The sequence below is a fragment of the Zingiber officinale genome, chromosome 8A (assembly GCF_018446385.1).
Source record: "Zingiber officinale cultivar Zhangliang chromosome 8A, Zo_v1.1, whole genome shotgun sequence".
Lineage (NCBI taxonomy): Eukaryota > Viridiplantae > Streptophyta > Magnoliopsida > Zingiberales > Zingiberaceae > Zingiber > Zingiber officinale.
In genome coordinates, this window is record NC_056000.1 from 33708925 (window position 1) to 33731522 (window position 22598).

Sequence of the window (22598 nt, forward strand, 5' to 3'; positions counted from 1 at the left end):
CTAAATCTACATAAACCTTATGCAGGTATGCCTTTGGGAAATTTCAAGAAAAAGGGCATTTAACTTCACTAGATTTTGAAATATTAGCGGTTATTTATTGTCTAGAAGTCTTTCGACTATTCATTTGCAAAATACAAGAAATTACTATTAGAACAGACTGTAAAGCTATAGTCAACAAACTAAAGGATTAAGTACTAAGAGACGGTTAAAATTCACATATACCATTATTAATAAAGGTTTACGCATTCTCTGGGAACATATAAGGGGAATTAACAATTCTTTAACTGATACTTTATCTCGTTTACTCCACTAATTTTTTTCAGGTAATGGATAGACCAAGGAAGGTACGAACATCATTTGCTACTAAAACATTAAGATTTAGAACTCAAGAATTACAATAGTTCACACAACAGGAAGATCAGTTCCACTCTATATTCAGAGACAAATTAGATCGCATACAACACTATCTGATTGATAACATTTGGCACATTCCAACCATTCATGGTAGCTCTGGACATAAGATAGCAGTTATAAATGTTTTAACAAACTATTTTCTAACAACCATACAAAAGTCAGTAGGTAAGAAATTCTCTTATTATGTAGTCTTCTCTAGGCCACAAGCTAAGGTATATGCTACTTAGGAATAAACAAATATGACCATACAAGGCCTAGAACATCCTTTCTTTAAAGGGTACTATTCACTTAAAGAGGCTTTTAATGCTGGCAGAGCCCAACTTAGTGCTAATTTTTTTATTAGCACTTTATTAAAAATAACAACCATGATGACAAACCTAAACAGCTCACAAACTGAAGAGACTCCTACATGTGCACAAATTACTGAAGGAACTCATGGGTCTCCTTCCTCTTCTATAGCATTAATAGACAAAAAGCCACAACGACCTAACTATTTAACACTGGCCCAATTAAAAGAACAAGTTGCTACAACCTTCACTCAAAGAACATCCGTAGCTCATATATTGAGTCTGCCCAATACCATACATGAGGACATCAACTCTTACGTTTGAAACTTAGCAGAATAGTCTACATTACAAACATTTATTGAATTATGTGAAGCCTTAAAGGCCTTCCATAAAAATCTCCCTCCTGAGATAACTATTGTCTATGAAGCAGAATTTGGCCAAAAACTCAAATGTCAGAAAATTGGCCCAACCTGTGAAGACTCTGCTAAATACAGATGTCCATGCCAGCTGTTATATTCCTTCCATAAAGTCAACTTGAACTATGAAAAGTATAAGACAACCTCTTACAAAGGAAAGCTCATTACTCCTTTTCTTCTAATGGAGTATGGACTGCTTTACAAAGTTTGGATACATGATCCAGATTTTGTCAAAGATTTCCTAAAAATCTTGGTACTATTATTTCTCTGACCCTAGAAGAAGAAGAAGCGTTTATCGTATGCACTTTTGACAGCTCTCCACCTGAATGACTTGACCTTAATATTGAACCAGCCAAACATCTGGTTAAACTTGACATCAATGAAGTTGGAGGTATTCAAACGGAACTTGAAGATTATCCTTCTGACCCAGATCTTAATTAGGAAGCTCCTCCTACTATTGGAGATCAACTAAAGCACTAGAGAGCATTAGTACAAGGAACTAATTGGGATTAGGACCGTTTGATAGACCCAGACAATTACTTCCTAGTAGGAGAAACTTATACTTAAAGAATCTATTTGCCAAAACATATGGGTACTAGATTCTTCCCTTTCTCCTTTAAAACATAACACACAACTTTGTTTCAACATTATCAAAGAAGTACTCCACAGAAGTATGCAGTCAAACTTAGCTACTAGAATCTACTAACCAGCTCTGTTCTCTCTGCTAGAGCATACAGAGCAGCACTCCACAGAAGTATGCAGTCAGACTTAGCCGGAAGCTCACAAACTCCCTCTCTGGACCTTACAAGTGGCAATAACCTAGATAACCTAATGGAGACTTAATGACAACATTGCTCATGAAACATCATTTATGATGTCATTTTCCATTCACACAACACAACAGTAACATCTCCCATGATTACCTTACTAAAAATGTCATCTATAATATTTTTTTCCATTCATCCAACAGTATGTTCACCCAACTAAAATGCAGTCATCTGTCCCTCACTAAGCCTCATTTTGATAGCCCCTCCTTTTCCCCATCTCTTGCTGCTTACCACCTGTCCCTCACCAAGCCTCCTCTTTCTCGGCCCCTCTCTTCTCTTCTCTCCATGCTTTCCTTCTTCTCCAAGCAAACACTCTCTCCTCTACCTATAAAAGGCTCCCAAACCTCTCCTTTTGGGGCATCCACTTCTCCCACTGCCATCGCTATTGTCCAAATTCTCCTGTGTTCTTCAAGTGTGCTTGTAAGTTTTTTGGAAGCTATCTTTATGTACAAATATGTAAATATTTCAATTTTCTGGTTGTAATTCCCTGTAAAATTTTTCATTAAATAAGATCTATGCTTGTTTTTATGATAAACTAAGTTTAGTAACAAAGATATTCTATCTATCTTTTCTTGGTTCTTTTCCTCAGTTCTTATCTTAGTAACCAACAGGTGAATACTAACTGTATCAGGAATAGCCAAAATCACATAAGACATGTGCGAGCTAAGTAAGAAAGGCATCTTTAACTCAAAGTCTTACACATAAGTCAGGGCAATGGTTAAACAGTGAGATCCTGAACAGGTGAGTACCTGCACAAATCTTGATTTAGTAGAAGTACAATCAGATGTTTCTGATACATCCTCCATCTACTCTATTGTTTCTGTAGATAATGTGGAAGAAGTTATCCCTTCTTCTAACTATAGTCTTGTAAACTCCTTCTTGCAACCTTCATACCAACAGTATAACCTGTTGGAGCAATCCCAATGGTCCGTGGGACCATGTGTTTTGGTGTTTGGGAAAAGGGTTTAAGTTAGGTTCACCCTTGTATTTGATATGTGTACTTGAGTTGTGCAGGACTGCAGGATACACATGAGACTCAAGTTGACGACTTCGGGTCCGGTGAAGGATGACATTGGGGACGAGCCGCGGGCTTGTATGCATCCGAGGGACCGTGGACAAGGCAGCAAGGACAAGGGCCAAGGGAAGCGACTTCAAGGCATACGCGAAGGATGGCATTGGGGACGAGACGCGGGCTTGTATGCATCCGAGGGACGAGAGCCAAAGAGGAAGTAGGCTTGAAGGCAAAAGGTCAAAGCTGCGAAGGAAGTGTCAAATGAGTCGTAAGGGTGAGGGTCCGAGTGCTGTGAGAGAATGTACTCAGTACCAGTCGACTGCATGTTTCATCAGTCGACTGCGCAGTCGACTGGTGCAGTCGACTGGGAGCAAACAGAATGCTTCTATTCGTTCAACCAGTGTGGAGCAGTTGATTGCTAGTTTTAGCAGTCGACTAGTATCGAGTCATTGGGATGTAACGGTCGAATTTCCACAGAGGGCAGCCGACTGCATGTTTTGGCAATCGACTGATAGGCGGGATTTTCTAACCCGCGGCCTATATAACCAAACCTTGGAAGCTTGGTTAAGACTGACGAAATAGAGGTGGTTAATCTCTATTAGTAGTCTACCTGTGCCCTAGTTTGTAAAGAGTCCTTGGTGAGACTTGTGGTGAGGTTTCTCCACCCACAAGGAGCTACGTGAGCTAGCCGGAGGTTTTCCAGGGAGTAATCCACCGATGGATAGGGATCGTCCACCTCAAGGACACACCGTGGAGTAGGAGCTTTATCCCCGAACCACATAAATGATCGTGTAGCTTGGTTTGCATTCTTTCTTGTCTTTAGTTTAATTTCCTTTAGCTTGTTTGTTTTGTATATTCCGCTGCACATACTAACAAGTGTAGGAAGATCAATCGATTTGGGGGCGTCGTCTATCCAACCCCCCTTCAAGCCGGCCGACCGATCCCCTACAAGTGGTATCAGAGCGAAGGTCGCGCTTCACCGGACTAACCGCCGAGAAAGCAAAGATGACCGGCTTGATAGAACCGCCAAAGTTTGAAGGCGGAGGCTTATGGGACTTCACATATTGGATGATGAAGATGGAGGTCTTCTTCAACACAGATTGGGACACCATGATGGTGGTCCAAGAGCCGTTCGAAGTTCCGAAGGACAAGAAGGGAAAGAGACTCCGACCGCGTCATTGGACGGAGGAGCAAACCTCACGATCAAAGGCAAATTCAAAAGTAATATCGATTTTAATTGATATTTTACCTAATGACATGATGAGTCGTGTAGGTGAATATGAGAACACCCATGATTTGTGGAGCAAAATAAAGAAGGTTCCATAGGAAGAACCTTTGTCTACATAAGAGGAGGAAAAATCCGAAGAAATGGATGAAGAAGCTCAAGTAGAGAAGGAGCAATCAGATGTGGAGACCAATTCAACATCAAAAGAAGAAGAGGAAGTGAATTTGGTCACATTTGAGGAAAAGGATGAAGAAAGGTCATCCACAAGTGTGGATGAGGAAGATATAGCATCTACATCCTCAAAGGTTGAAGAAGAATCCAAGACAAGTGAAGAGGAAGAAGAAGAAATCTTGGAAGAAGTCAACCTAGTGAGCACCTCCACCGAAGCAAAGTCAAAAGATAACATTGTATGCTTTGGATGCAATGAAAGGGGACACTACAAAAGTAAATGTCCAATGGTAAGAAGGTAACTCCTAAACTCACTCAAATTATTTTAGATACTAATTTGGGTTGTAACATTAATGGTGCCAAGAAGAAGAAGGAGAAGAAGCACATTAAGTGCTTCACTTGTGGTGAAATAGAGCACTACCACACCAAATTCCCAAGGAAGAGAGAGCTCAAAAAGTTGGGGAATTTAAGGATGTGGGAAAAGAAGTGGAGGAATAATGGAGGCTCATGTCAAAGGGGAGCGCCAAAGGTAAAGGGCAAGGTAAACCCTAATTTAAATTTGAAGTCAAATTTAAATTCCTCCATGCATGCTAGAAATAATTCTTATTATTTACCCATGCAAAATTTTGGTTTCAAATATCATGATAGGAAAAGGGTAATTGTAGATCATAACCCTAAGGTGTCTATTTATGATAAATCTAGAAATGGTAGACCTAAGGAAACCCAAGGTATTAATCCCAAGAAGGGCAGACACATGCCTAGAAAGGGTAGGTCTAGAAATGTTCATGGTGGACATGTTGATTCTAGGGTTAGGAACCTAGAAAGGGAAAATCAAGCTTTGAAGGCAAAGCTTGATAAGTTGGAAAAAACCCTAGAAAGATTCAATGTTGGATCTAAGGATTTAGGTATGGTGTTGGGTAGCCAAAGGCCCAACAATGATAGATCGAGTTTGGGATACCGATCTAGTGTCTCCAAGGCTAAGAGAAAGTCTTATGCTAGACTTGCATATGACTATAGCAAGGAGAAGCCAATAAATGGCAAGACAAATCCATTTAAAGGTAAGTAGAAATTAACCAAGGATAAGGTGTCCAAGGTTAAGAAAGTTAGGTTTGTAGGCCAAGTGTCACCGGAGGTACACCAATGTGGCCTAGCTATGGTGGATGGATCACCTAGGGAGGTGGCTAAGACTAAGGGCTTTAGGGGGAGGTCTAAGAGTCAAGTTGAGACTCATGGCCAATGGATTTCAAGTGGGTTTTACTTGGGAGTCTAGGTTGGGTCATGGAATGTGCCAAGTGGTTTGGAGACGGACTTGAGTCTCAAACCTAGGGATTTGGCACAATTGGTTTATGGTTCATGCAAGAAATATGACAATTGGGGTCATATAGCATGAAAATTGATTTTGGATGTATAGATGTTATATAAACCAATGCTAGGGATGCATTATGGGTTAGTATAGGCAAATATATCAAGAGGAAGCTAAAACTAGGACTTTAGGTCAAGGTTCAATTGAACCATTTAGCTAGTTTTGGGTTTTGTGTCCATCTTGGGATTGGTGATAGATACATTTTTGAATGTATTTTTCCCAAGTAGACATGGGTAAAACATACCTCTCTATAAAATTTGAGAATTTTTGGATGTCTATGAAATTATTGGCGTATTTCTGAATTTGAGTCAGAAATGTTGAAAAAGGCTGAAACAGTGTGTCAGTCGACTGGTACAGTTACCAGTCGACTGGTAATAGTGAAAACCGAGCACAGAATGGTTCTGTGTGTTGTTTTGATAAGGGCAGTCGACTAGGGCAGTTGACTGATACCAGTCTGATTTTGTTTTCAGCATTGGTTTGTGACCGGGTCAACTCATTGAGGTGTTTGAGATCTATGGAGGATGAATACATGAGTTTAGGGTCAGTTGGATGATAAGTTTTCAACAATTGGGATATTGTTGGACAACTTTTTGGATGTTAGGTAAAGGGGGAGAAGTAAGGTTAAGTTGGGAAAACCTGAAAGGGTCTTTGCGTAGGGGGAGCCTTGGGATAGGTTCTTAAAAAACCCGTTGTAAAAATCCTAGCTCGATGAGGAGCTTAGGTGTAGGGGGAGCCTTGGGATAGGTTTCGATGCATGTTGCATTTTGTTTCTGTGGTGTAAGTCCAAATGTGTAGCCTTGGCAACGTAAGTCCATTTGTTTTAGCATATTTATTTTCTATTATTTTCCCTAACTTAAACGTATTGTCAAACATCACAAAGAGAGAGATTGTTGGAGCAATCACAATGGTCTGTGGGACCATGTGTTTTGGTGTTTGGGAAAAGGGTTTAAGTTAGGTTCACCCTTGTATTTGATATGTGTACTTGAGTTGTGCAGGACTACAGGATACACATGAGACTCAGGTTGACGGCTTCGGGTCCGGTGAATGATGTCATTGGGGACGAGCCGCGGGCTTGTATGCATCCGAGGGACCGTGGACAAGGTAGTAAGGACAAGGGCCGAGGGAAGCGACTTCAAGGCATACGCGAAGGATGGCATTGGGAACGAGCCGCGGGCTTGTATGCATCCGAGGGACGAGAGCCAAAGAGGAAGTAGGCTTGAAGGCAAAAGGTCAAGGCTGCGAAGGAAGTGTCAAATGAGTCGTAAGGGTGAGGGTCCGAGTGCTGTGAGAGAATGTACTCGGTACTAGTTGACTGCATGTTTCATCAGTCGACTGGCGCAGTCGACTGGTGCAGTCGACTGGCGCAGTCGACTGGTGCAATCGACTGGGAGCGAACAGAATGCTTCTGTTCGCTCAACCAGTGTGGAGCAGCCGACTACTAGTTTTAGCAGTCGACTAGTATCGAGCCGTTGGGATGTAATCGTCGAATTTCCACAGAGGGTTGTCGACTGCATGTTTTGGCAGTCGACTGGTAGGCGGGGTTTTCTAACCCGCAACCTATATAACCAAGCCTTGGAAGCTTGGTTGAGACTGACGAAATAGAGGTGGTTAATCTCTATTAGTAGTCTACCTGTGCCCTAGCTTGTAAAGAGCCCTTGGTGAGAGTTGTGATGAGGTTTCTCCACCCACAAGGAGCTACGTGAGCTAACCGGAGGTCTTACGAGGAGTAATCCACCGACAGATAGGGATCGTCCACTTCAAGGACACGCCGTGGAGTAGGAGCTTTATCTCCGAACCACGTAAATGATCGTGTAGCTTGGTTTGCACTCTTTCTTGTCTTTAGTTTAATTTCCTTTAGCTTGTTTGTTTTGTATATTCCGCTGTGCATACTAACAAGTGTAGGAAGATTAATCGATTTGGGGGCCCCGTCTATCCAACCCCCTTCAAGTCGGTCGACCGATTCCTTAAATAACCTACATCCTGAAAGTCAAAATTACATACCCTACGATATGCTAGATAATCTAGAAGAATTATGGGATGAATTTCAAGATACAAATCTAATGTTTAAACAACTCAGTACTAAGACTACAGAAGAACTTAACTGTCCACATGAGTGTATACTCAAAATAGGAATTGATAACATTCTTTTTTTTTTGTAGTTATTATCCATCTTTAGATAAAAGAGGTACCTGTAAGTTATGTAAGAAACAAGTCTGTAATCTTTGTCTTCAACAACCATTCCCTATTACAATACCCATAAGCTAGCTCTCTAAGGGAGGTACTCAAAATTTTTTATTAGAAACAAGAGTCTATGTATTAGAAACTCGTATTCATAAATTAGAAACAGAACTAGAGACCCGGGATAAACAAATGAAAGAAAACCTTCTTCCGCTTTCTTCTCATGCTACTCTTGATAAAGGCAAAGGCTTACAACTTACACCAGCAGATATAATAAATAGAGATCTAGTCTTTATAAAGCCTCTAGTATCTATAATAAAGAAAAAACTCTAGATATTAGAGTCAAATGCCTGGTAAATATTCATGGCCATGAATTCACACTACATGTCTTTCTAGATAGTGGAGCCACTAACTCCACAATAGATAAAAATACACTTCTTTCAGTCTTGCCAAAAACTTTTATAAAAATTGCATCACAACCATTACTAAGTATACAATTTGATGGCCAACAATTAGCTTGCGTACAATTTGTCACTAACGCCCATCTGAGGTTTTCTGACAACTGTGGTAAATATAGCACACCACTCCCACTCTCTAAATTTTGGATTAAACCATTATTACATCCTAATATTCACTTAATCATAGGCTTAAATTTTCTTGTAGCACCAGATAGAGCTACAAGAAACACTTAATCCTAGGCTTAAGTTCACTTAAACTTTGGAAGACATCGGACGGTTCACGACGGTGACGCTGGCGCAAAAGGAGCTCGACATTTTGATACAAGCCCTAGCAGCGAAGATAACAGAGCAACAGTAACAACAGGCCCAAGCGCCAACAGGCAATGGCCGAATGCCAAGTGTAGGAGTCAGCAGCATCAACCGTCAAGTTGACCGAGCGGATCGAGTGTTTGCTCAGGGTAATAGCAAGAAGTCGGCTGGCACGTATAGGAACACGCTCAATGCGCCTATGCCCTTCCATCGAGCCATGTTCAGGATCCCAGTGGAGGAACGGGGTCGAGCGGATAAAAATCGGGAGTCTTCCTCAAACGACATACTTGTTCGGGATGTGAGGAAAGGGAAGGCACCTAGAGAGGATGATTTGCTCGAACGGGTCAATCAGCAGTTTTCAGAGGGAATTCTGAACGATCCTCTGTCAAAGCACTACACTCCGCTGGTGATCGGAGAGTACAACGGAACCATCGACTCAGACAACCACTTGGCCAAATTCGACAATGCGGCCACACTTCATCAGTATACCGATGGAGTTAAATGTCGGGTCTTCCTCACCACTCTCTCCGGATCGGTATAACGCTGGTTCAAAAGATTACTAGAGGGATCGATCCACAACTTCAAGGACTTGCGGGCGGCATTCCTTCACCACTTCGCCAGTAACCACCGCCACCAAAAGACGAGCGTGAACTTTTTCTCACTCAAGCAAGGCCCAGAGAGGCATTGGAGGCCTACATCCAGTGCTTCAATCAGGTGGCAAGGGACATCCCGGCGGTCTCCTTGGATGTGTTGGTGAACGCCTTCACCCAAGGGCTCATCGAAGGAGTGTTCTTCCGATCGCTTATTCGGAAGCCACCGAGGGACTTCGACCACCTACAAAAGAAGGTCAACGAATACATCAACATGGAAGAAGTCCAGGCGACAATGAAGAAGGAGACACCCGCCGAGCCCGCAGGAGTGTCTGAACTGCGGCAGTCGAGCAGTCATCAACCCCCCAAGGGGCCTCGATCAGGAGGAGCCCCGCCACACCACGAGCCCAAGACACATGTCATCCAACATATGGCGGACACTCATCCAAAGGCTGCAAAAGGCAAGATGTTGACACTGATGTTCTGCTGCTTCTATCAGTTGGCAACGTAAAACACCCGAGACCGCTACAACCTAACAGCTAGCAGGTCATCCCCATGGGGATATTGTCGTCAATCCCTATCACCTGATCGATGACACAGGCACTGATCAACCATCCGAAGTGAGGAGAAAAGGACAACAACTGAATCACACCACCATCAGTCTCAGCGTGGGAACAATCCAAGTCCCATCTGAGTCTCCATCGAGTGGAACAGACATGCGGCTCGAGAGGAGGATAACAGGAGCAACGCCACTTGGGGGAGATAGGCATGATCGTCGTTGGACCAACAGACGATAATTCCAACCGACCGAGGAAGTCACACGCTCGACGGCTTGAGATTCACAGTACCATGGGTTGCAACAAAGAGAGGGCTGAAGGATCCGAGATTAGCTTCGCCCCCAGAGATCTAGAGAGAGTGGAGATCCCTCACGATGATACACTGATCATCCGAGCGGTGATTATCAATTATACTATTTATCAAACTTTTATTGATACAGGGAGTTAGGTGAACATTATATTCAAGAAGGCGTTCGATCAGATGCAAATCGACCGGAGCAGGCTGCTGCCCATGACAACTCAGCCCTATGGATTCATAGGCAATGAAGTGTTGCCAATCAGCCAAGTTTGCCTGGCTGTCTCACTCGGGGAGGAGCCATTGAAGAGGAAAAGTACCTCCAACTTCATTGTGGTCGACGCATCGTCGACGTACAATGTTATATTGGACTGACTAGCCCTCAACGAGTTCCCGACGATCGTATCCACCTACTGCCAGAAGATCAAATTCCCGGTGGATGATAGGGTGGACGAGGTCAAAGGCGTCCAGTTGGTCACACGATGATGCTACGTCAAGATGGTCAAATCAGAAGCAAGGGTTGCTTAGAAAATCCGTGCATGGAGGTGAACGTTATCACGGAGAAGCCCCCTACGCTGGTTTACGAGGAAAAGGAGGAGATTCAGATCCACCCGAGTCGGTCAAAGGCAACCACCTTCATAGCCATCGATCTGGAAAGCGCGAAAAAGGCAAAGTTGGTCGCCTGCCTTAGACAAAATTATGATGTGTTCGCTTGGTCGATGCATGAGCTTCCTGGCATCTCGCCGAGTGTGGCTCAACACAAGCTCCGCGTCTGACCAGACGCTCGGCCGGTGAAGCAAAAGAAGAGAGACTTTAGCACGAAGCAAAACTTGATCATCCAAACAGAGATAGAGAAACTGCTGGAGGCCGGCCACATACGGGAAGTGCAATTCCCGAGCTGGTTCGCTAACGTCGTGCTGGTTTCCAAGCCGGGCAACAAATGGCGGGTCTACATCGACTTTCACGACTTGATTAAGGTGTGTCGGAAGGATTTCTATCCACTGCACTGGATAAACTAGATGATGGACTCTACGGTGGGCAGCAAGCTGATCTGCATGCTCGACACGTATCAGGGCTACCACCAAGTACCGCTCGCCAGAGAGGATCAGGAAAAGGTCAAGTTTATCATGGCCGAAGGAACGTTCTGCTATAACGTCATACCGTTCGGACTAAAGAACATCGGCGCCACCTACCAGAGGCTCATAAACAAGGTGTTTCGGCGACAAATCAAATGTAACATAGAAGTATATGTCGAAAACATATTAATAAAGTCACTCCGAGCTGTTGAGCTATGTGTAGACATCGAAGAAACATGCCGAACCTTAAGAGCATATGGGATAAAGATGAACCCGAGCAAATGTCTTCAGTATGAAGAGTGGACACTTCCTTGGATACATCATCACCGAACGGGGCATCGAGGCGAATTCGAGCAAGGTGAATGCGCTACAAGACATGTCTTTGCTTCACAACTTGAAGGAGGCTCAACGGCTGACCGAACGAATCACCGTACTATCTAGGTTCATCTCTAAGTCATGTCTAGGTTCATCTCTAAGTCATTCGATCGAAGTCATCCATTCTTCAAGGTGTTACGCCAAGCTACAAAGTTTCAATGGAACGCGGAGTGCGACCGGGCATTGGAAGAGCTCAAGGAGTACCTTAATTTCTTGCTTGTGTTAGCTAAGCCAAGTGCTAGTGAGTTGCTCTGATCTATTTGTCATCCACCGAGTATGCGCTTGGCTCGGCATTAGTTAGGCAAAACGGTCCAGAACAACAGCCCGTGTATTTTTTTGAACCATATATTGAAAGATACAGAATCCCACTACATCTGTCTTGAAAAGTTGGCTTATGCATTGGTGTTAGCCGCTCGGAGACTCAGTCCGTACTTTCTGGCTTACCTGATTGTTGTGATGACCAACAGTGCTCTAGGAAAAGTCCTTCTAAATTCGGAGGCATCCGGGCAAGTGATCAAGTGGACGATCGAGCTCAGTGAGTTCGACAACTAGTACTAGCCTCGAACAGTGATTAAAGCCCAAGCCTTGGCTGATTTCGTCACAGAGGTCTAAAATACCGAGTCAGATGCAACTTGGAAAATATACGTCGATGGCTTGTCCACTCATCAAGGCAGCAAGATCGATATATTATTAATTTCACCGTGGGAGAATCAGATGCAAATTTCTGTTCAGCTGGATTATCGGGCCACCAATAACGAAGCTAAATATGAAGCGTTGATAGTCGGCTTACAGACAGCGCGACATGTCGAAGCCACAAAAATTCTCATTCACTCAGACTCTTAGTTGGCCACTCAGCAGCTATTAAGGACATTCGAGATAAGCAGCGCCCGACTCAAGCTATACGCAGAAGCCTTCGAAAAGCTGAGAACAAATTTCCAAGAAGTCATTATACAGAATATCCTTTAATCAAACAACCAAGTAGCGGATAAACTGGCTAAATTAGCTAGTTCATTATCCCCGGTCGTGATAAGTCAGCCAATCAAATAGGTCTCACTGGTGGCGCATATCAACCGGATGGAGGGAATTTCCTTCCCAAACGACTGGAGAATGTCGTTGGTCGAATTCCTCCGCTCCAGAAGCACACCATTCGATCAGGAAGCAGCTCGCCTATTGAAGAAGAGAGTCGGATGATTTACATTGATCAAGGATCAATTTTACAAGTGGGCTTTCTCAAGACTATTGCTTAAGTGCATTGGGTCAGAGGATGTGGAATACATTCTCCAAGAAGTGCACCAAGGCTCCTATGAAAATCATCCGGGAGGTTGTTGTTGGTACCTTTGGAGGTCGGCAAGAGGGGAGAGGTGAATTACTCTGAAAAAATAAATCAACCTTTTCTCGGCTTATAACTAAATGAAGAACACTTGTAAATAAAAAGTAAAGAGACTAATTAAATGAAAGCAGATACAAAGGAGTTACATGGTTTGCAATCAGAGGATTTCTAATCCAAGGGAAATATGGCATACTATCTGAAGATCTCCTTTGGACGGAGTAGCCTATTACAGCGTTAACAACACAGACAGAAAAGTATAGCATAGAGAATTGTATTACAAGTGAATTGATTTAACTATGAAAATCAATGCTATATTTATAGCACTGTTCGGGACGCCTGGAAAGGTTCCAGGTGCCTTGGGGGGATAAAATTTTATCCCTTTCGCACGGATCACAATTTGACCACGATCTGGATAAGAACTCGGTCTGAGCGCCCGAAAGGGTTCCGGGCGACCCGGACTATTCCGAGCGCCCGGAATGGTTCCGGGCGCCCGGGCCCCCAAAGTCAACTCGGTAGAATTTTTTCGTCCGGGACCTTTGCTCCGGTTCAGCTCGCCTCGGTTCGGGTCTTCCACTCTAGTTTCGCTAGCTTGGGTAATCTCGGCCATCCGGAATAGGGCTCACCCGAACCCAACTTCCGGCCTTTTCCTCAAGCAGCTTTCCTCCCCGATTTCTCGTCCCTCGAACGTCACATACATTCTTCTCATCCATCGGTGTACTCTTCTGCGGTACCTCGTCCCTCAGACGCACCGAGCCCGTCGGCTCTCTCCCCGTGTCATCCTTCTCGCTAGCCGCGTCTTCCGCTCGACTTCTTGTGCTCCTAAGCTCCTGCACACTTAGATACAAGGGTTAAATCAAACATGACCTAACTTAACTTGTTTAATCACATCAAAACACCTTGGGATTCCAACAATCTCCCCCTGTTTGATGTGAGCAACCCAAGTTAAGCTAGGGTAAAACAAACATAATATAGAAACAAATAATTTTGCAAATAAGTGTAAGTAAGATTTTTCAATGAAAATTTTTGAATACACCTCCCCCTAGACTTAACATTCTTCTCCCCCTTTGATTACATAAAAAAATGGGGTTCTTTAACAAGTCTAAGGTTAAATTTTTTTTTAAAAGAATTTGCAATAAATTAAAAATTTTTAAGTGTTAAAAAAATCTAAGTATGAAAATTTCTAAGTAAAAAAGAAATTTGATTTTCTAAGTTAAACATAACATTTTGTGCAACGGAATAACATATTTTAACAGAAATAATATTGAATTTTTCTAAGTGGAACTTTTAGAAGAAATTTTAATAAATGCTAAGAGTTGCAAAAAGTTTCTAAGTAAAAAAAATTCTGAGTTAAAAATAATTTTTAAAAAATGAGAAAATTTCTCTATGTTTTTGCAAACATAAATATTTTTGAGAATTGTCTAAAATAAATTGAGTAACCCTTTAAAGCATTTCAAATTAATGTTTTCCAGTTAGTCAATTAAACTTTTCATTTCAATACTTGGCTTCTAGGCAATGACAAGGCACTAAGCCTTCTTAGTTATTGGAGCAACAACCACTTTCTAGACAAAGCCTTATAAAGAAATTAAATATTTAATTTTCTTGCTGAAAATGCTAAGTCTAATTTTAAATTTAAATTAAACAGGTTTTTGAAACACAATAGAGGTTCGTTCCTACAAAGTTAATCAGGTATTTTTTTAGGAATATAAGCCTTTGATATTTTTCTGATTTGGCTTTTGTGAAACCTATAGTACCAGTTTAATCCTCTATAATTTCTAAAAAAAAGAAATATTTGAACAAACAGAATTTTTCAAGTTTTCTATTGTTGGTGCAATTTCCAGTAGGTCAAGGTTGACCTAGTTGACCAAGCGTAAACATTGATCATGGTTTCGATGTTTGACAATACAGAAAGACATATAGACATGGACAATGCAGGTGCAGCTGTCCATGCGGAGAGATACTGATCAGGGTCTGATCAGGTTGGATGAAGAAGAATCAAGTAGGTCAAGGTTGACCGGATACTGGACTGGGAAGTCCTAACTGGGATGTTAGGCAGTTCGTAAAGTCCTGGTGAGTGAAGCCAGGCAGTTCGGAAAGTCCTGGTGAGTGAAGCCAGGTAGTCTGGAAATCCTGGTGAGTGAAGCCAGGTGAAAATCCTAGTGAGAGAAGCTAGGTGAAAGTGAAAGTTCCTGGTGAGTGAAGCCAGGTGAAAATCCTAGTGAGTGAAGTTAGGTGAAAGTGAAAGTCCTGGTGAGTGAAGCCAGGCAGTTGGAGAAAGTCCTGGTGAGTGAAGCTAGGCGTTTGGGAAGACCTGGTGAGTGAAGCCAGGCAGGGGAAAGACCTGGTGAGTGAAGCTAGGCAGTTTGGAAGTCCTGGTGAGTGAAGCCAGGCAAGGGAAATCCAGATGGGTCAAGGTTGACCAGACATCTGGTGAAAAGTCCAAGCAGGGAGCTTGGCACGGGAAAAGTCCAAGTATGGAGACTTGGCACGGAGAAGACCAAGTTGGAGACTTGGCACGGAAAGTCGGAGAGGGCTCGGTAGCTTGCTCTCCGGACTGTGGTCAGAGAGGGCTCGGTAGCTCGTTCTCTGAACCGGACGAAGTCGGAGAGGGCTCGGTAGCTCGTTCTCCGGACTAGGTCAAGAGAGGGCTCGGTAGCTCGTTCTCAGGACCATTTAGGGTTTAGGGCTGGAGCTCTAAACCTGGATCGGTCTGGTGACCGATCCAGCGATACGTCTGAGTATCTGATCGGTCTGGTGACCGATCAGATAACAAACAGAAGGGTTCTGTAAGTCATCTGATCGGTCTGGAGACCGATCAGAGGAGTTGAAGCCAAATTTCTGTGAGTGAACTGATCGGTCTGGGGACCGATCAGAAGGGAGTCTGATCGGTCTCCACGACCGATCAGAGACGCAGCCACCTCTCTTACAGAGAGGTGGGATCGGTCCGGGGACCGATCAGACTGGGGCCTGATCGGTCCCCAGGACCGATCAGAGGCGGCCTGGACCGATCAGGCTTTAGCCTGATCGGTCCAGAACTATCCGTTGGCTCGCAACGGTCTTCTGTCTTCTGGCTTCTTCTTCGCAGGTGGATGCAGGTATAAAAGGAGATCGAGGGCGACTCTCTCTAACTCTTCTTCTTCCTCTCTGTTTCTTCTTGCTGCTGCAAGTTCTTCTGCGAGCTTTGCTGAGCTCTTCGTTCCTGAAGCTTTTTGTGAGCTTCCACTCGGCTGGGACCAACTGATCAGTTGTTGTTGCTGTTGTGGTTGGATCCGAGAAGCTGCTGCTTCATCCAGTCGAAGAGAAGGCAAGTAAGCGAAGGTGTTTCATACATTTGTATTGTATTTTGCTTTTTGCTGCTTTCTACTCCTGTATTGCTTTTGCAAAACATTATGGCGAGGTTTCTCCACCCAGAAGGAGTGTTACATTAGCCGGTTCTCCGGGGTCTCATCCACCGACGGATTGATAGGGCTCGTCCACCTTACGGACACACCGAGGAGTAGGAGTATCACCTCCGAACCTCGTTACATCCATTGAGTTTGAGATTTGTTTTCTTCCTTTTCGTTTCTACGTTTCATTTCCGCTGCGCTAACCCTAATCGTAGGAAGAAACGCGAAGGATTTGGGTCGGCTATTCACACCCCCTCTCTAGCCGAGATCATCGGTCCTAACAAGTGGTATTAGAGCGAGGTCGCTCTTCGTTGGATCAACACCCGGGGGAGCACGAGCTAGAGAATGGAGTTATTTGGAGAAGACGTCACAATTCCACCCTTCTACGATCGCGACGACTTCGCGTTTTGGATGGTAAGAATGAAGTACTTTCTTATGACTAACCTTGAAAATTGGAGTTGTGTTCAATTAGGTTTCAAGCCTCCGATGGACAAGAAAGGAGAAACCCTAGAGAAGAAGGAGTGGACCAAGGAACAAGTCCACTAATCCCTAGTCAACGATGAGGTATTGAAAATTTTTGAATTTTCTTTACCTAATGATGTTTTATGTAGGATAGGTGGATATAACGATGCCAAGGAGTTGTGGAACAACTTGGCAAAGTTCCATGAGGAGAACTCCACTTCAAGTCATGAAAAGGAGTCAAGTGAGCCAAGTAGCTCACTTCATGGAGGAATGGATTTAGAAGTTGAGGGCCACTCAACATTTAAAGAAGAAGAGGAGGAGAGTTCTTCTTCAAGTTCGGAGCAAGAAGAAGAAGCTTCTACCTCCGGAAGGGATGAAGGAGAGAGCGTTCATCCATCCTCAACTCTAGGTAACTCAAGTCATTTAGTTTCTAGCAAATTACACATAATGTGCTTTGAGTGTAGGGAATTTGGGCATTACAAGAGTAAGTTTCCAAAGAGGGTTAGAAAGACTCCACCGGCGCCAAAGGTCAAGGAAGCCGGAGTCCCAACACGCAAGGGCAAGGAGCACGTGGTGTGCTTCCAATGCAAGCGAAGGGGACACTATAGGAGTCAATGTCCGAGGGGGAGGCAACCTCACAAGGACAAGAAGACGAGCACATCGATAGGGGGAGCTAAGGCAAACCCTAAGGTAATCTCTAAGGCACATTATTGCAATAATAATAGGACACATACTAGTAGCCTTATTGCTATTGTTAATAATGGTAAGCATGATAACATTAGAAATCGATACACATGCTTAGGTGTCAAACATGTGAGCCTAGATAAGGACAACACTAGAAATATCAACCCTAGGATTAATTCATCTAAGGTTAAGGAAAATCTAGGTAGAAACCCCAAGACAACTAGACACATGCCTAGGAATACCTCAAAGAAAAATGAAAAATTAAAAATTGAGATATTAAAGAAGGAGAATCAAGTCTTGAGGTCAAGACTTGATACTTTGGAAAAGACTCTTAAGAACTTGGAGAAGTCATCTCTAGGGTTTAAGGGTCAAAAACCAATGTCCAAGGACAAGAAAGGTTTAGGTCACAAACCTAAGTCCCAAGTGGTCAAGCCCACTTATCACAATGTTCCATTAGATTATGGAACAAAATCTAGGGCAAGGAAGATCATCACCAAGGTCACAAGGGGAGTCACCCCTAGAGTTGATCTTGATGAATCCCAAATGACCAAGGCTTCAAAGCCTAGGAGGGTCATTAGAAGGGTTGCTAGGGAAGTCATCCCTAGTGAATACTTAGTGAACCCAATGAGCTCCAATAGGTATTGGGTTCCTAGGAGCGTGATTCCATCACACTAGATGGTTTAGGGTGTGCCAACCTTACTTGAATAGGTAGTTAACCTAATCATGGCAAAAGGTGACACCTTAGGAATTTTCAAGGTCTAATCAAGCCTTGAAAATGAAAGTGAAAATTATTCCTAAGATAATTAGGATGTACCAACCACATTTGAGGACTTTTTCTAGAGTCAATCTAGTTGGCACATAGTGATCTAAAAGTCTTGAGGATATGATTTTAGGTTTATTACACTTAGGAATATAGAATTTATGGCAAAATGATCAAAATTATCAAAAATGGCAACTAAGGCTAGAATTAGGTATTTTCTATATCTTTATGTGCTATTTGCCATATATTGTTTGCCATATACCATGTCATGACATCATATTTATTTTATGATCATTTAAAACGTCATAATAATGCTTAGGTTATTTATATGTCATGCTTTATTTAAGTTTCATACTTTATGCCATGACATCATGACATTGGCACATGTTATTATGTATGATATCATTTTATGCCATGTCATCATTTCTTGCATTTATAATCAATGAAATTGATTTAAGGTTAAAAACACAATTTGATATGGAGATCAAATTGATGTTTAGAAAATGCATGAGAACTTAGCTTAAGAAGACCTAAACCCCTATCTCACATCAAAATTGACTTGAATGTGTTTGATACACCTTAGATGTGTGTGAGATATTAGGATGATGAGTTAGGATCAAGGTGCATAGTTCTTGTACCTAGATGAGCCTAATTCTAAATTGGGGATCATAGGGAAAGCTTATGTACAGGTCATGTACATTTAGCCCTAAGATTGTGGTCCCAAATTAAAGGCTTTAAAATCATTTTAAAATTAATTTGAAAAACCTTGATGAAGCTTTTCTAGTGATAGCATTCATCATTGAGCAAAGTGATACAAAGGTTGAGTTAAACTTGAACTATCTCAAAGTTTTTCGAACTTTGTATCAAGTTTTGAAAATGGAAGTTATTTTCATAGAAAACTATTTTTCCATGATAGTATATGTTATGAGGAATGTATCCTCAAAATTTTATAATTTTTGAAATTTTCTGTGATTTTCTAGAGGTTTCTGAATTTCAGAGAAGAAAAATTCAGAAATAGAAATCAGAGGTTGTGGACCGATCAGGAGGTTCCCTGATCGGTCCAGGTCTGTGTGGATCGGTCACTGTGACCGATCCAGGGAAGACCTGATCGGTCTGGTGACCGATCAGGGCGTGCCAGTTTCGACTGTGCTGTCTGAAATTTCTGAAATTTCAGCAATGAAGTTGGTGTTTTGGATTTCTAAAGGGTTGAAACTCTCCAAGACACTGTTGGTGCAATGGTCAAGGGGGAGTTGACCTTTAGGGGGAGTTTTACCTATTAGTCAAGGGGGAGTTGACTTTTAGGGGGAGTTTTTACTCCTAAAAGACTTAAGTGATATGGGATTATCACTAAGTTAATTGTTACTCTAGTGTCAAGGGGGAAATTAAGGGTTTCAATGAAAGGTATGGGACTTTCATTAGGAAGAAACTCTTGACCTTGATTCACTCTTTTTGATGTGTGTCAAAAAAAAAAGGGGGGGGGGGGAGAATGTCTCATTGGAGTTTGAGGAGAATGGAGAATGTCTAGAGAATGTTCAAGGAAGAACATTGGAGTTAGTGGGAGAGTTTGTTGATCACAACGAGTGAAGTTGTGAACAATGATAACTTACTCTTCAGGGGGAGAGTTTGTTGATGTGTGCCAATAGGGGGAGAATGAAGGGTTTAAGTTAGGCCTTCATTATCTAAGAAGGAGGTTGCCTTCTTAGAAGGAGAATGTAAGGTTGTAACTTATGTTTCATTACCTGGTGGCATGAAGAAAGTTGAGGCTATTGGATTAGCCTAACTTAAAGGTATTGTCAAACATCAAAAAGGGGGAGATTGTTGGTGCAATTTCCAGTAGGTCAAGGTTGACCTAGTTGACCAAGCGTAAACCTTGGTCATGGTTTCGATGTTTGACAATACAGAAAGACATGTAGACATGGACAATGCAGGTGCAGCTGTCCATGCGGAGAGATACTGATCAGGGTCTGATCAGGTTGGATGAAGAAGAATCAAGTAGGTCAAGGTTGACCGGATACTTGACTGGGAAGTCCTAACTGGGATGTTAGGCAGTTCGTAAAGTCCTGGTGAGTGAAGCCAGGCAGTTCGGAAAGTCCTGGTGAGTGAAGCCAGGCAGTCTGGAAATCCTGGTGAGTGAAGTCAGGTGAAAATCCTAGTGAGAGAAGCTAGGTGAAAGTGAAAGTTCCTGGTGAGTGAAGCCAGGTGAAAATCCTAGTGAGTGAAGCTAGGTGAAAGTGAAAGTCCTGGTGAGTGAAGTCAGGCAGTTGGAGAAAGTCCTGGTGAGTGAAGCTAGGCGTTTGGGAAGACATGGTGAGTGAAGCCAGGCAGGGGAAAGACCTGGTGAGTGAAGCTAGGCAGTTTGGAAGTCCTGGTGAGTGAAGCCAGGCAAGGGAAATCCAGATGGGTCAAGGTTGACCAGACATCTGGTGAAAAGTCCAAGCAGGGAGCTTGGCACGGGAAAAGTCCAAGTATGGAGACTTGACACGGAGAAGACCAAGTTGGAGACTTGGCACGGAAAGTCGGAGAGGGCTCGGTAGCTTGCTCTCCGGACTGTGATCAGAGAGGGCTCGGTAGCTCTTTCTCTGAACCGGATGAAGTCGGAGAGGGCTCGGTAGCTCGTTCTCCGGACTAGGTCAAGAGAGGGCTCGGTAGCTCGTTCTCAGGACCATTTAGGGTTTAGGGCTGGAGCTCTAAACCTGGATCGGTCTGGTGACCGATCCAGCGATACGTCTGAGTATCTGATCGGTCTGGTGACCGATCAGATAACAAACAGAAGGGTTCTGTAAGTCATCTGATCGGTCTGGAGATCGATCAGAAGAGTTGAAGCCAAATTTCTGTGAGTGAACTGATCGGTCTGGGGACCGATCAGAAGGGAGTCTGATCGGTCTACACGATCGATCAGAGACACAGCCACCTCTCTTACAGAGAGGTGGGATCGGTCCGGGGACCGATCAGACTGGGGCCTGATCGGTCCTGGGACCGATCAGAGGCGGCCTGGGCCGATCAGGCTTTAGCCTGATCGGTCCAGAACTATCCGTTGGCTCGCAACGGTCTTCTGTCTTCTGGCTTCTTCTTCGCAGGTGGATGCAGGTATAAAAGGAGATCGAGGGTGACTCTCTCTATCTCTTCTTCTTCCTCTCTGTTTCTTCTTGCTGCTGCAAGTTCTTCTGCGAGCTTTGCTGAGCTCTTCGTTCCTGAAGCTTTTTGTGAGCTTCCACTCGGCTGGGACCAATTGATCAGTTGCTGTTGCTGTTGTGGTTGGATCCGAGAAGCTGCTGCTTCATCCAGTCGAAGAGAAGGCAAGTAAGCGAAGGTGTTTCATACATTTGTATTGTATTTTGCTTCTTGCTGCTTTCTACTCCTGTATTGCTTTTGCAAAACATTGTGGCGAGGTTTCTCCACCCAGAAGGAGTGTTACATTAGCCGGTTCTCCGGGGTCTCATCCACCGACGGATTGATAGGGCTCGTCCACCTTACGGACACGCCGAGGAGTAGGAGTATCACCTCCGAACCTCGTTACATCCATCGAGTTTGAGGTTTGTTTTCTTCCTTTTCGTTTCTACGTTTCTTTTCCGCTGCGCTAACCCTAATCGTAGGAAGAAACGCGAAGGATTTGGGTCGGCTATTCACACCCCCTCTCTAGCCGAGATCATCGGTCCTAACATCTATTTCTTCTTTTAATTTATCATTTTCAAGTTTTACTTTTTTAAAGTCTTCTATTAGATAAGATTTTGCTAAAATTCTTTTTATTTCTAAAATTTCATTTTTTAATTTGGTATTTTTACTTTTTAACTTGAACATGGATTTTGCCATAGACTTAATTCCAAAATAAAGTTGATCAGGAGGTAAGATGCATACCTCACTTACCATATCAGACTTGAAGTCTGACTCTCCCCCTGTTTCCCTGCATTCATCTGAAGTCGCTCCCCCTTCATCGATGCTGGGTTCCGATGTACTTTGCCCTTCATAGCTCGCCATCGGTGCTAGTCCGGCATATTCTTGTACTTCAGATTCAGATGATAAAGTGTCATCACAAGTAGCTTTTAGATCCTTGTGCTTCTTAGGTATCTTGACTTTATCTTTCTTGAGTTCTGGGCAATCCTCTTTTAAGTGTCCTTCCTTCTGACACTGGTAGCAACGAACTCTTCTTCTATTTCTCAGATTCTTCTTATTTTGCATTTTTTTAAAATTTATTAGATTGAAAGAAATTTTTAAAATTTCTTATCATATACGCTTCTTGATCTTCTTCTGAGTCTGACTCGGGTTCATCATTCTTGGTTGCGTTTAGCGCCATAATCTGGCTTGATTCCTTTGTTGTCCCTGCACATCTAGTTTCATATAATTCAAGAGTAGAAAATAATTCCTCTAGGGTACTTATCTCCAGGTCCTTTGAAATGTAGTAGGCGTTAATTATCGAGATCCATTCCGAAGT